Source organism: Epinephelus fuscoguttatus, linkage group LG9, assembly GCF_011397635.1.
Source record: "Epinephelus fuscoguttatus linkage group LG9, E.fuscoguttatus.final_Chr_v1".
Classification (NCBI taxonomy): domain Eukaryota; kingdom Metazoa; phylum Chordata; class Actinopteri; order Perciformes; family Serranidae; genus Epinephelus; species Epinephelus fuscoguttatus.
The window spans coordinates 22,143,513-22,158,959 of NC_064760.1; the positions used below are offsets into that span (position 1 = coordinate 22,143,513).

The window sequence follows — 15,447 nt, forward strand, 5'->3', positions numbered from 1 at the left end:
CTACTCTCTGTCAAAACAAGAAACCAGAGAAGTCTCAAACTTGTGATGTCATTAGGTATAAAGTCTGTAGCTGCTCCACAGACAATGAATGGGAGGCTGAGTTTGTGGACCCACAGAATGTTTTTTTTTTTAACACCCAAATGAGCTTATTTCTATTATAATGTTCTCAGCTCTGACACAGAAGATGTACCCACATACTCAGAACGTTCCTCTGAGTGCTCTCAATGTCATCTCTGATATCTTTCTCAATTCATAGACTATGGAGCAGTGCCAGTCTTTATACCATATGACATCACAAGTTTGAGTTTTCGCATGCTGGCACCTGGATTTAGGAGAGAGTTGTTCATGTCTACTAATGTTTTTCAAACTGTCTTACTCCATAGAAATTACATGTATGAATTTTGAAAATGGGCTTAGTTCACCTTTAACCGCCCACTGGATGTGGTGCAGGCAAGGTAAGGGATCATAGTTTGTTTTTTTTTCTCATCTCCAAAAGGTCATTTTCAAATAACTTTTTATAACCAAAGGGTGAGTATACAAAAACCAATAACGGCTGCCACGCCACATCAATATTCTGTCCACTGCTGCCACTGCTGTGTATGTTGCAGTTTATTTGGGATAAGTGTTATTAATATGCACATGTTGCTAATGCTGGCTTTGTGCATGCTGCGACGTGTTTAAGTGTGATATGTGGGCTTAATAAATTTTGTTGGTGGTGTGTGGTAGGATGTGTGGCTGTCAGGCACCCATATTCGCCCAAAGTGCACACACAGCTTGTGTGATGATGCAGTTTGTAAAGAGGACTGGCAATATGCTTAAGACATTACTATCACTGCCTCCATGCTGTTTACTTGTTTACATTGGCTCCAATACTACCTACATTTTGTGTGAATATAAAAAATATCTAAGATTATTGATGGTGGAAGGAGGGTCATACATTTTCCCACAGTCACTCAGAAGGTCTCAATGAAGTTACAACCCTGCCATGACTTTCTCCTTTGAGGTAAAATGTCTAAAAACACACTTACATGTTCATTCAATACTATTTTGCACCACTGTAAATAACATTACACCAGTAAGCCAAACATCTATTCCCCATTCACTGAAGCTGCCACACTGTTCTACAAGATAACAAGCTGCTGGGAACAAGAGGAACCCGAGGCAAAGATAAAGAAACAGCTGTTTCAAAAAGGTCCGTAATAAGTGTAACTTGGTCAACGGCCATCTGCCACTCTCGCCACACTGTCAGCAAAGAGATTTTTAAACAAATGAGAAGGTTAGAAGAAGGCAACACCTATGTTTTGGCTAGTTTGCTTTAAGTCTATATGGTGCATGTAGGTCTTTGTAGGTTTTGTGAGAGTTAGGGTGTGTGAGAACGCATTAATAAACAGACAGTTTGGAATGCTGGGTGGTTTGCAAACTGGTCTCCCTAGTTTGCTGGACCCTGTCCAAGGGCACACAACGAGCAATGCACCAATTAGCACCAGTCAATAAATAGACTGAGATTGCATGATTGGAAATACTGAAAAATGCCAGCAATGCTTTGAGGTAACATTAAGCCCACTCTCTGAAACGGCCTTTTGCACACACTTGGGACTGAAAAACAAAAGCCAGGGCCACTGAGAGTGATAATACCGCAGATAGGCATGGTGTTTATGCCAAATATGACGCCAACCACTTGCAGGCATCTAGAACCTGATCTGCTCCCTCCTCACGCTCTCTGTCTCTCTTTATTGTCTCTGTCAGTGTGGCTTGACTAAGCTAGTAACATGAATCTATCAAGACCTCCAGCCTTACAGTATACATGATATTATATGCATCAGACACAGCTGAAATGTGGGAGCATGGAGGGAACAAACAAGGCAGTTTGTAGAGCCAAGGACCCAGCTTTACCCAATTAACTCGTGTAGATCGAATTTCACTGAGGTCAACTGACACTGCCACTTATAGCATCTTAACCCCGGACGCTCTGATCCTAGCCCGAGAGTATTTGGACTGAACCAAAAGAATTTGTGTTTTTCCCATGGGTCACAATGCGGTTCATTTTACACATCTATCTCCTCTCCTCATTCAGTTAATGAAAACAGACAAGAATAGCCGACAAGCCTTTCACGTGATCTTGGTTTCCTCACACTTTTTTTTCGTCCACATGCTTCTCAGTGCTTGTTGGCATTACATAGAACTATTCAGCTTCAGTTTGAGAAGGCGACAGTGAATATGAGGCATTTTGACTCTCAAACAAGGCACATATTATTGTTGGCTTGATTACGTTTTTGTTTTTTTTTTATGTCACAGAAGGAAAGGGGGAGGCAACATCCATGTGTTCACAAAAACTTCCCTAAGAGCGAGGGAGAGAAAACAGTTTTCTTATTCATTCCTCTATTTCTCACTCACAGGGATAACCTCGGGACACAACTCTCATACTCTCTCTCTCCCTCTATCTATTTTTTAAAACACAATTACCTTACATATTTAACCGTCTTTTCCTTCTCCCCTAACTCAGAGGCTCTCCCTGATCCAGAGTGAACTATTTGAGCTGTCCTTGTTCTCACAGCTTTGACATATTTCTGGCAGCAAGCTGCAGGGAGGAGCTGAGGCTCGCAGCAATATAGGGGGAAAGGAAGGAACTTAGAGAGAGAGAGAGGGAGATGTAGAGAAGAGGAAACGGTAAAAAAAAAAAATGAAAGTGAGCAAGAAAGTAAGTGGGAAAGGGAGAGGAATGGTTGTGAAACTGCTCTGTGGAACTTCAGCTTGTGAGTTAACAGTGAGAGGGGGAATAGGAACAACAAATACAAGGCTATCACTGAAGTGTCCGTGGGAGCTTACAACAGCTGTGCGGAGGACATCCTGAATATTTATACACTTCACTCTCTGTCTTCATTCTTTATCAATCTCCAGTTTAAGAACCCCCCTCTGTAGACAAGCTTGCCCTAACATAGCATAACCTATTTTGGAAATAAAGCACAGAGAAACAATTAACATGACAAAGATCATGTGATTAGACATGAATTGTGTCTTAAATGGATTCTAAATAAGTAAGGCTCTGTGCCTGGGATCATAAGACAGGCAGGCGGTCTGTGACTTGAAGCAATCAGGCAACATGACAATCACCCAGTTCGCTTTTCTTTCCCTTTCATTTCTCTGACATGCCTGAGACTGACATTCCTGATGTCACATGTCTTTAAATTCGCTTAATGATGTAATCAGAAGCATATTTGAAGATCAAACAAAATGAGATTTTTGCAAGAGGTGTTGGAGAAAACCATGGAGGCATGAGAGCCAAGGGAAACAGATGAGCTCGTTTATCTATCGCATTTTATTATGGCCTGGTATGTTGTGCTGAACAAGAGGGGATGTGAGGACAGCCAGCCAGACAAAAGCTCCTGTTAACTAGAGTGCAACCAAGGCGCTTTTGTGGCTATGACTCTCTTATAGCCTGTCATTGGCCTGCATAGGGTTTAGGTTTGGTCTAGCATCTTCTGCAACCTTTCCCTCCACTTGTAAGGGATAAATCTTCTACAGCTGCCAACAAACAGTTAAAACTGTGCATCCGGCTAGCTTTTGACAGGGTTGTTTCGTAAGAAGGGGAAAGGGGTTCGAGTGGAACAGGTGGTGTCTAGGGGGAGGAAGGAGGGGTGCAAAGAGGAGGCACAGCGAGCAGAAGCAGCCAAGTGTCAGGTTTCCAAAAGGCAGGCCTTTCACAGCTGAATGGCAGTGGCACGACCTTCCAGGTTCAAAGGAAACTGTGCAACAAACATTCCAACAGAGGTTTGGCGTCTGGCCGCATAATATAACGCTGTTCTAAGGTGACATTGACTTGATGGCCTTGGAGTGGAGTGATGGGTGATAAGAAATGTCTTTTCTGTACTCAACCAATAACAGATGTGTTGTGTGGATCTCTTGCATTATGTCTAAAGACACTTACCTTGGATTGCTCAAGCAAGGCCGAGGCCTTCAGTTTGATGCTGTGGTTTTCTTGAATTCTTCGCTTCTGTTGACAGAAAAAAAAACAAGATTAAGATTTAACTATATGATAAGAGGACAAGAAGTTCTACTGTTATCATGGACAATACAAAAGAAGCCCACCCTGTCTTCACTCTGCTTCACTCTCTCACAACAACACACCACATTTTAGTTGCATGTTTGACAGATAACAAAGGATATTCCTCACACTTGGGTCACTGTTGCGTTAAGAGGTGTGTCCCACTGTGACACACAAAGCCACATATACTTTGGTTCCATTCAAGATTTGCTCATGGCATTTTATTGCTCATGCTCAATGGACCTTCCCATGACCAATCAGAGCCTTTAGAGGCTTTAATAGTTAACCAGCAGTAGCAGCAGTATTGACCCTGGCAAGTTGCTATGCAAAAGACTCCCTTTGAGTAAATAAATCCAGCTACTTGTTTGGTGTGGCCCCACTTCTGCAGGGCAGATAGTCAGACACACTAACACACTAGGATCCAGTTCAGCTTGGTGGAATTTGAAACTCAGAGGAAAAAAGAGACTAATTCCATAAAATGTATTATGCTTGTGAATTACTCTGCTCTAGTTTCGTTGCTCAAGACTGCACTGCAAAGGTGTAAAGTATAAAAGCAGTGTAGTATAACAGCGGAAACAGGCAGCCACATGAGCCATTATATCGATAAAATAAGGTTGCAACTGTATTCGTGATTAAGGCTCTAAGTGTCATACTGCATACCAAGTCAATCTTACTTTTACCCGCTGTGACAAGCCCAAAATATTACCGGACTTATGAGGAGTGTTGCCTCAGCCCACCGGCATATTGTGAAACAAAGCCTTCTCTTTGTCAGTCCCAGTACAAACAGAACCAAACTTGATGCGTGCACAGACAGGCATCTACCAGTGGGAACAGATCCCTCACAAAAATTCTTCCAAGACAGGCTCTTCAACCCTGTCGTTTACCTCCCCCTCCCCAGCTCCACATGTTCAATAAACAAAATTGCTTATTACTTTGTGAAAAGTATGCCGAACGACTGTGTTAGTGAGACTCTGAAACTATACCTCTGCCAAACGCTAAATGCAATCTAGAGAAAGTGACTAAACATGCTTCTAAAAACAAGTGCCATTGGTGCAAAGCTTGTAATACGCTTTCGAGATTTGTCTACGAATGTGCTGTTGTTGATAACCTTTTTGAACAGGTCCCAAGCTGAAATAGATGAGGCATAGCTGAGATAAATGCCAGCCAGTGCGTGGTTGTCATTATGTTTGTGTTGGAAGACTTGCACCAGAGCAGCTGTGTACACTCTCTAACCCATGCTCTTGTTACAGACACGAATTAATCAGACTGCCATGTTGGGAGTCACTCAGGTGAAGGGCTGACTGAATGACAAAGGTAGATCAGTGTAAAGGTAATGTGAGACAGAATTAGCCTGGATCAGATTAAGGGCATGTGAGATCTCTGATTGTGAAAGAAATGCCTGTGGGTTATTTTTTGTGAGCTTTGTTGATGAATGGCAATAACATATAATATTTGCAATAACGCCCACATACATGGAACGTTAGAAATAGGTTCACCCCACATTCTGTTCCCCATACCTTGGTGAGGCCGCACACATAAACACGCACGCAGGCATGCACGGTAAGGTGAACTGTGGTCACCAAGCGCGGGGAAAGCAAATAAAAACACATGCCGCGTTGGAGAGTAGAAATACCACGCCGCGGTCCACGAGGCGGATCACGTCGCTTCGCCTGTGTGTTCTGCTTGCAGAGGGAGCAGCTCAGTCCACAGCCCCACCCAGGCCTCCAGTCACACACATTCCTTGATAGAGCCGTCAGGCCAGCTGGAAGGGAGCCCAGCCTCTCCCCACAGTGACTAATTCCAAAGAAATGTCCTCTTTCTCTCTGACTCCAGCTTCATTCTATACCGCCCACCCTGCACCCTGTCTGAGTGCCCCCCCCCCCCAACCTCCAGGTTCTGCTCAAATAAACAAGAACACCACACTCAGTCAGATATGGGCATTTAAAGGCACACTCTCTCAAAGCACAGGAGTGGCTGGGTATCAGTATCACCATTGTCATCATCATCATTCTAATTGGCTCCACCTGTGTATCAGGTAGATGCAACTAACAGCGCCCTACACCCTACACCTAAAGGCCAAAACACACTGGTGGCGTCATATGATGCCGGCGTCACTGACGCGAGTCAAGTGCCGCCCCCAACACACACAAAAAGCGTCGCGCTGCGGGGCATCAACCGGATTTCTATTGCACACTCCAGTTCGCGCATCGAGCCACCGCCGGTGTGGGTTTGTAAATAGAAAATAATGGAGGCGGCTGTTTTGACGCGCGTCATACAGCGCTGGTGTGTTTTGGCCTTAACTGCCCTCCATCTAAACCCCACCCTAGCGCTTGTGTCCTCCTCAATGCCTCAAGGGTGCATACCTGGACTGTCCTGGTTTGTGTTTAAGTAGGCCAAAGCACACTGGAGACTGATCAAAGTGGCTGCAGTCAGTCCATCAAGTTGACTGCCAAATCCAATTAATTTGGTGAACAGCAAACAGGAGCAGTGTGACAATGATTAAAGCTCAATCCTAAGTGGATCAGGCACAGTGGTGCTGGTGAGTGATAAGATTTGATTATGACCAAATAAAAAGGCACTCAGTGCACAGAGGGAAAGGAGGAGAGACGAGCAGTGACCAAATCAGTTATGTTGTCAAAACAGACCACACTCCCTGTTCCTCTCCCTTCACTGTAGTCTGACGCAGAAAGAGGCACAGCAGGCCCCGGCGTAGGTTCGCCCCTCCCTCAAAAACGCAGATAGGACATGCATGTGTGACACATATGAAAGGAATGCACGTCAAAAAAAATGGTTCTTTTCTGCACTCCATAGTCAACATAGCCCTAAACCAAACCACAAGTCCTGCATAAGACCAAAGCCTGCCCACTGACGCCAACTTGGCCTGCTGCTGATTAAACTATTGTGACTTTGGCAGGAGTTTGTGCACAAAATGGAAAAACTGAAGAAAACTCTTAAAATCCTCTTCTCTTGCTTTTTACGAGATCGCAAACAAGACCAGGGCTTGAGAGACACAACTCGTTTCTTGAGTTTCGTGTAAGTGATATTCCAAGCCTCGTGTCCACAAAAGGAAGGTCAAGGAAACGTTCTATACTATATGAGGCGACAAGTATCAGAAAAATCATGGCTCCTATCATTACTCATTGTTCTCTATTACACCCCGAGGCATCCAAAGGAGGGAGGATCTCACTTCGAGTTTCCTCTCCCGGGGTTTCTCCCATTTTTTCCTCATGCGCTAAGGTTTTTAGGGGAGTTTTTCCTTGTCTTCTCAAGAACTTGGGTTGAACTATAGTGTCATGGGCTATACAACAGAAAACAGCAGTAACCTTTTTGCAAAAATAAAACATTTTGGCTGTAGCTGAAGTTCTGAAATGAGAAGTGATTCTGGACTGGTGCCTATGGGCAATTTGAGAGCCAAGTGCATTGAGCAACTAACAAATAAAAAAACAAAAAACGATGAAGGACAGAGCTACGGAATAATTGAGTATGCAAATTTTAAAGTAGCATAACTAGTTATTCCAGAGAGAGAGAGAAAGAGAGGAGTGAAGTTTACACAGTTCTGCTACATAAATAAGAACTCACATGAGGTGTACAGACACCCATAGCAACCTTATATAGGCTGTGCCATATAACTGCACAACTTCAACTCAATTTAGTTTGTCTTTCACAGCTGCTGTTTGAACAAGAACAAATGCAAGTCCATTCATGGAGCAGGAGACAAGAAGGTTAAGAGGAGGGCAAGATGGCAACCATAGCAGCAGAATGTATATATAGACATAAGACTTTCTTAGCTGTAGACCTTGAAGCAGAAGTGCAAAGTTTTAGGATATGTGTTCATACTTAGCATTTAGACCACACCAGAAGTGCAGGTTTTAGAGCAAGTGTTGGGTTGTTATGAGTGCCATTCGTGAGTATCTTGTGGCAGATAAAGAAAACCCAAACAAAGCTGAATGTATTTCTAAATTTACATTCCAAGCCCTGTTGCCCTGACATTTTGGCTGCCTCGTTCCAAACAGAGGTTTTGTAACAGATGCCGCCTGTCATTCCTTGCGCATGGCAACATAACAGCGCTTGTGGGGGTTGGGGTGCAAGTTAGATAATTAGTGGGAGGGCAGGTAGACTACGCAGTAAGTCAACAGTCATTTACAGTTTATTATTTTTGGATGGATTCATATAGCAGATGTCTAGCAGAGCAGTGGGAATGGTTGTCAGCTTATCAGAAAAATGATTCACACCCTTTTTAAATCCCATGCCTGCAGAAGCCCCACCAAACTTAGAGCTATAGTAAACAAGTCTGAATTGCATGCATGTGCATGGGTGTGACTTGCAGAGGTATTATGTGTGACTTGCAATGACTATCTCATCATACTTCTTAAATCACTATTTCTCAACAACAAGGCAAGCCATGCTAATGATAGGTGCTCCGCAGAGCATACTGAGGAGGACATGCTGAAACATTCCAAACCAGTACTGGATGGATGAGAAGGGAGTGGCTGGCTGGATGGACTGCCTAGAAAGACTTTCTAAAATCGCACACTACAGTTAGATGTTTATTTGCAGCTGGATGAAAACTAAACTTCCCCTCCTGGAACGGTTGCCTATCTACAAATTTGCTATTGTTTTATTTAACCAATCCCTAGGGTGGGACTTCAGAGAGTCTGCTGGAGTAGCAGGATGTCCGAAAGTTGAGCCCTGCTTCTAAATAATGCCAAGTGTGAAAAAAATAAATTATGGTTTGATTTCAATCACCCTCCCTTCTTTTAGCTTATTCACTATATCCACCTCCTTTTTTTTGCCTCTCCTTGCTGTCCCTCCTTCCAGCCACCCACTCAACAAACCCATGAGGAAATGACAGAGGAAGTGTGCTAGAGACCAGTTTCTTTCCGTTTCACACTGGCACGGCTGAGTAATACCGCTCCTCTTGCCTTGACTGCCACTCAACAGGACAAGAATATATAGGGCTTCTGTGAAAAATATCTTGACATGATCCAGCTAAGACTCCAAACAGTCATGAGGCATGTCCTTTTCTTAAGGCTAGTAGGAAGATGCTGTTTGTCACATGGGTGGCAAGTGCAACAAAATCAGCGTGACTGGCAGTGCACACCGCCAATGGCGCAGCTATGATGACTAGGCAATTAAATGTCTTCAGAATTTTACAGTGTGGTTTTTGGAATTCCAGATGCCTCACACTACCCCAGGTGACAACATAATGTGGCCTCTGTACTGCTGCATTGGTAGACAGCTCAAGTATTTAGACAAACAGTATCCGCCCCAAGCCGAGATGAGGCCCTGTTAACCGACAAGCGTTTTAGCTGGAGGCAGTCAGGAACCGGTTCTGAAAGTTTCAGCGCTGGAAATATCTGTTTCATATTTATTATGTTTGTATAAGTCCATACCCTTGCTTGCAGCAAAACTCACCATCTGCAGTAACATATGTAATACAGTACTTTGAGCCATATGATCACGTACGACACAAATTTTTTAAATGAACAAGAAACATGTTATTGCTTAAATTACAACCTACTGGCCAAAGACCTTTCAGCCCCGTGTCACCATTTGGCTCTTAAAGCAGACTGTGTCACAATCAATCACCTTGACAAGAGCAATTTAAGAAACGCCAGACATTTACAGCTGGTGGTCGCTCAACATGAGTTAAGTACGCATTGTAGAAAAGACTGTTTGCAGAGCCGAGCATAGAGCAGCTCTCCCTAACACTGAAATGATTTTTGGGTGTGGCAACAGGGAGCAGTGGAGGACAGACAACTCCTCGCTGAGAAATTTGACTTTTAATTCACATTCAACAAAGGGTTACGCCTGCTCTGCTTTTTCCTTAACTTTTTATCATCACTTTGAACAACTACATCCTATCAGATGCAGGCCAGACTGTATATGATGATTCTAGTTTGATCCACACCTGAAAAGATGCCGCGTGTGCTTTAAATGCGCACACAAGCCAGGCTGAAAGATCTAACTCTCAACTTTTTAGGCAGATAAAGTGCGTTTCTCTTTTACTCCAAAAGTGCGAAGTCTAAGCTCCCCTCTGTATGCCTCAAACCTGGTTTCAATTAGCTTGTCTTTCCAAACCACTACATTCCATTACTCCCCTCCTCGCCCCCGCCCCGCCCATCCCCCCTCACCAACTCACTCCCTGACTGCCTTTCCCAGTCTTCCTCCCTCCTTCTTCTCCTCTCTCCCCCACTTCTTTCCTCCCCTGCACACCCTGGCCAGGCGCCCAGGTTAAGCAACCCCTGGTAAAATAAAAAGAGAAATCTCCCTCAGTCCAAGATTTTTGAAAAAGTAAGTCATAAGAAACAAACACGCCTCAGTACAAAGCAGCAGTGATAGTTTCCAACCTTCTCTTACGTAACGCCAGCTGCAAAAGAGGTACGACTCGTTCAAGAAACTGATTTATATCATAGCAAGAATACACATTTGTCGCATTCCACGATAGCAGACTGCATTAAAAGAAGGCCCACATGAGGTTTTCATTGTTCCATATGACTAATAATTCTACGGCACAGTGGACAGAAAAAGTTATGATCAGTGCTTAAACTTTTGCTGAAACCCCCTGGATACCCCAGGAAGGAGCTTTGAATGTGTTTAGAGGAACCAACTGCGACAGCCGTCTGCAGCATGTATAGGTTTTTTCCTCTTTTTTTTTTTTTGGCTGTAAAGGGTGTGCCTCTGTGTGGAGACAGCAAAGCAAGAAGGGAGGGAGGGGAAAAAAAGGAGGGGGTGGAGAGAGGTGAAAGAGAGGAATCCACACCCAAGCTTGTTGCTGCAAGCTCTCGTAGAGAAATTACCTTTACTTTTTAAACCTCCCAGTGTCAGCAAAGGGCGTATGCTGGGACTCTTATTTCTCTGCAACTTCTTTCATGCAACTTTAATTCACTGCGTGGGACTATCCAGTGATGTTAAAAAAGCTTACAATCCCAAAGACTAGAGATTATGTGTATGCAAAGGACATCCACGTTGCACAATAGTCAAATCACTACGGAGTGATTTTGCGCGTCTCTTATTTCTTAGAATCATATGAGAATACCCTAAACTCGTTCTATAACAGCAGGCTCACAACTCCGATGCACCTTGGAGAGCAACAATTGTGTGAAGTTAAAAGAAAAGTTAAGTGCGCAACTCCAGTCAAGCCCTCTGCATTCATGTGGTGGCTGTGGGTACACACCCACTTCTCATGTCTTTTGCTCTTATAAATCAGCATTTAAAACTCATAGCATGATGATATTCACACAAAAATAATGCCACTTTGCACCTTGACAGAAAAACATAGCAACTAATCCACATTTTTCTCTTCCTAGAAAACCTCCCTATAGCAAAACCTCTGTTGAGGACAAACCACAGGATACCACAGGAGATAACCGCACATAATAAAGTAGGACAAAGTCACTGTAATCTTCCCATTGATACACACACTCACAATCGCCCGTTGGGATATTTCAGGAATGCTGGATTTTGCAACTTAGTTGTTTCAACTTTGACCAAGTTGTTACAAGCCGGTTGCTATTTTCCAGCACAAGTAAGTTTGAAACAAAGCACAGCTGACAGCAACATTTGCAAACACACTTTGAAATAAACATTCATTTCAATCAGAGAAAAGTAAAAAGTGCATCTTTACCTGTGCGCAGTCTTTGCGCCCGAGAAGCCTCACACCAGCTTGAGCATCCTTGGAAACGTGTCGTGTCCCCTTCTACCCAGCCCAAGGAAAGCACTTCTTCCAGTCACAACTTTGCAGTCTGTTAGGATTCTGTCACTCTTTTCCTATTTCTTGATCAACCAAGTTTCCAGGGCGTTTTCTCCCCCCCCTTTCTTCTCCTCTCTCCCTCCTCCCTCTTCTGCGCTGAGTTGATTTAAACTTTTTTTCTGTGTGGCTGCTCCTCTGGGCTGAGCAGAGTGGTTGGATAGGGAGCTAGGGCAGGGCTCCTGGTTTGAAGAAGGAGGGGAATACAGGGGAGGGGACCGGTGCGAGGGAGTGGCTCTCACCAGCCGTGGGACCACCCACTGCTTCACACAGAGGGCTCAGATGACATGCAACAGGAAAAGAAACCTCTGCTTGAAGAAAGGAAATAAATGTTAATGAACTATAACATAGCAACATTAAATGCCCATAAATACCTACGTGTATCACCAAACTGTTACCAGCATTCAGCACTTTTAAATCTGCTTTTATCAAAGGCACTTACAATATCAAAGTCAGCGTCTAGCAGTGACTGAGAAGACACTTTTAAGTCCATATTAGTTATTATTCAAGCAAAGTATGACTGGATATTTTGTGCTTTATCTTTGCTGCTGCTAATAATAATAAAAAAACCCTGAAAGTACACATTTTGACTGTTTTATTAAGCTAATTCAAGGCATGTGACACACCGCACTGTAGGCCAAAAGGAGGCATTTACCTGCCTTGCATAAATGCTAACACTATGATCAGCACAGCAGTCAAAACCAACTGTATCTTTTCTTAAATTCTCGTCACTCTATAATCTATTTATTAAACAGAATGAACAAAAAAAAACTATTTTCACTTGTTTTTTACTCACATTTAGAGTAAGAATGAAGCAGCCTACAAAGAGCAACACGCCACAATGTGGGTATCATATGATGGGCATTGGCATAAACATGTTATTACAGCATTTAAATTACTGCACACAAAAGCACACTAAGTTATCATTAGCATAATGACTAAGGAGTGAGTGCTTTACTTACAAAGCTTGTATTTACAAGACAGGATTCTCTAAAGGTTATTGTTTTAACAATGCCCACCCTAAACCAAGTCTCACTGAATTGCATTCATAGCTGCAGGTTTTATGTTTAATAACTTTATTTCTATTTTGGATTTTATAATATCTATATGGAAGATTTTGAAAGCTTTATTCTGCCATTTCATATGCGGATATTATGGCAATTATAATAGTAAACTGAGTCACTGCCAGTATAAAGACTACGCTCTTTTCCCTGCATAATTTTGTAATAGCTAGTGTCACATGAAAGATTTCTTTTTTAAGAGTGAAACATCATAGTCATAGCCTTGGTGCTGTTCCTCTTACAGCCATGATGTAGGCCTGCTGTATGGTGTTTCAGTCTTCCTCTCACAAGGCTTGCTACACCCGTTTCAGTCTGCGCAGAGACACAGGCTTTGTCTCTACATGCTCTAATGCAGGGCCAGCCAAAGTCAACAGAGCGCCATTTAACTCCCTCCAATATTAGAAAATATTTTTCCCACACTTTGTGACTTTTGTTTGAGAAAACATCGCAAGTGATCACACAGGCTAAACAACAACGCAGTTGAATTTGTGCATGCATTTCAGGGTGGTGGAGAGGTAAAAGAAAAAATGACATGAGCCTTTGAGTCATATTGGGTGGTGCCTCAGACAAATTCAGCATGGGACTACGGGTAATATTAAGGTCAGCACATGAGACCTTACAGGCTCAGATGAAAATGCCTGATAAAACCCTGTAACTGCACCAGTATTTTTAAGATAGAAATTCTCTCAAGTTCTCTCAAGGAAGTTTCTCAAGTTCCCCCACAGCTCTAGCAGATGAACTCAAGTAAATCCTTATCAGCATTATCAGCTGTGTTCACTGATTGATTTTAAACAGTGTGTTGTTTAAACGTTGTTAGATGAGTGGATACTGTAGTTTTTTTCATACAAGTGACCTATCAATCTTTATATCTGTTCAGGTTTGCCCTTATCCTACTACCACTTGGGAGTTACTTTACCTTGGCATTTCAATCATGTATCCATCCATTAAACAAGCTATTTCAACCATTTCTCCATTAACATTACTTTTAGCTAAATATTTCAAACATTTATCCATTGCTTTTACCTTGTGTTTCTAGGGAGGGTTTTAAGGGCTGTAGCTAAATATATAAATACAGAAATAATTAGAAATGCTCAAATAAATAAATAAATAATATAATATAATATAAACACTTAAATAAATGAATAAATATATAATTATATAATAAAATGCTTAAATAAATGAAGAAATAAATAATTATGCAATATGCAAATTACTAATTAATTGAGACCTTAAATATATAAATGTTCAATTTATTTGTGTATTTATATATTTGTTTCTTTATTTATTCATTTCTATACTAATAATCTATTAACTTATTTATTTATTCATACATTTGTTTATTATCTATTTCTAATTTTATTTATATTTGTATTTATATAAATGTTCATTTTTCCAAAGTTTAACTTGCTGCAGCGCTAACATCTGCCAAATTCATCCATCAAAAGTCAGGGGGCGGGTTAAAACATCTGATTGGCTATACCCCTGCAGGCATTCCAGGTGTTTGCTTATCGCTAACGTTAGCTTAACTATGATGCTAACCATCGTCATTACTAAGTAGACAGGCCCAGGAGGAGAGCGACTGGGCAGCTGGCAGCTCACTTTTTTTTTTTTTTTTTTTTTTACTGTTTTCCTATTGTAACAGTACGGAAAGGTACGCTAACGATATTCTTATTCTCTTTTCTAGAGTGATTAGGAAATAAAACATGTGGAACACACCACCTGTTACGTCTCAGATGGTATAACGTGATCATACCTCTGTCATTTCTGACAGCCATCTCAAAGCGTTGTTGTTTTCCTTTTTAACTAAGCATGTTAGCGATTAGGTTGCCTTGCTCCATTAGCATATTGTTTAATTGAATAGAGCCCAAGATAGCTTACGGTAAACGTCTGCTCCTAAAAGATTCTTACCACTCATGAACAGACAGTAACACGAGGCAAACACCATCAACTGAAACATGATGCCAAATTCAGCAGCAGAACCCAATAATCAGTAATATTAAGTCATAGTAGAACAAATAACGTAAGGCATTCATTTTATATGATATATAAGAATTAAGGGGCAGCACGGTGGTGTGGTGGTTAGCACTCTCGCCTCACAGCAAGAGGGTTGCCGGTTCGATCCCGGGCGTGGGAGCCCTTCTGTGTGGAGTTTGCATGTTCTCCCCGTGTCAGCGTGGGTTCTCTCCGGGCACTCCGGCTTCCTCCCACAGTCCAAAGACATGCAGATTGGGGACTAGGTTAATTGGTGACTCTAAATTGTCCGTAGGTGTGAATGTGAGCGTGAATGGTTGTTTGTCTCTATGTGTCAGCCCTGCGATAGTCTGGCGACCTGTCCAGGGTGTACCCTGCCTCTCGCCCGATGTAGCTGGGATAGGCTGCAGCCCCCCCGCGACCCTCAAGAGGATGAAGTGGTTAGAAGATGAATGAATGAATGAATATAAGAATTAAGGTGAATTGGCAACACACTCAGAATAGATGACCAAACACTGTGCCAAATGTGCTCTAATTTAATTCTGCCGTGCGTGGACACTTATGCAAATACAATGTATACCAAATACAATTTTATCCATTGATAGAAACTGGTGAAATGGTTG

The 15,447-nt window shown here is 42.4% G+C and overlaps 1 protein-coding gene across 1 annotated transcript in view; it reads right to left on the minus strand.

The window, feature by feature from the left end:
* ahnak (AHNAK nucleoprotein) overlaps window positions 1–11,925 on the minus strand; it is a 37,920-nt gene extending 25,995 nt beyond the window's left edge. The window contains 2 exon segments of the mRNA XM_049586199.1: window positions 3,926–3,991; window positions 11,670–11,925. The gene's annotated coding sequence lies outside the window, so the exon portion shown is untranslated.
* Between the last annotated feature and the right edge of the window lie 3,522 nt (window positions 11,926–15,447).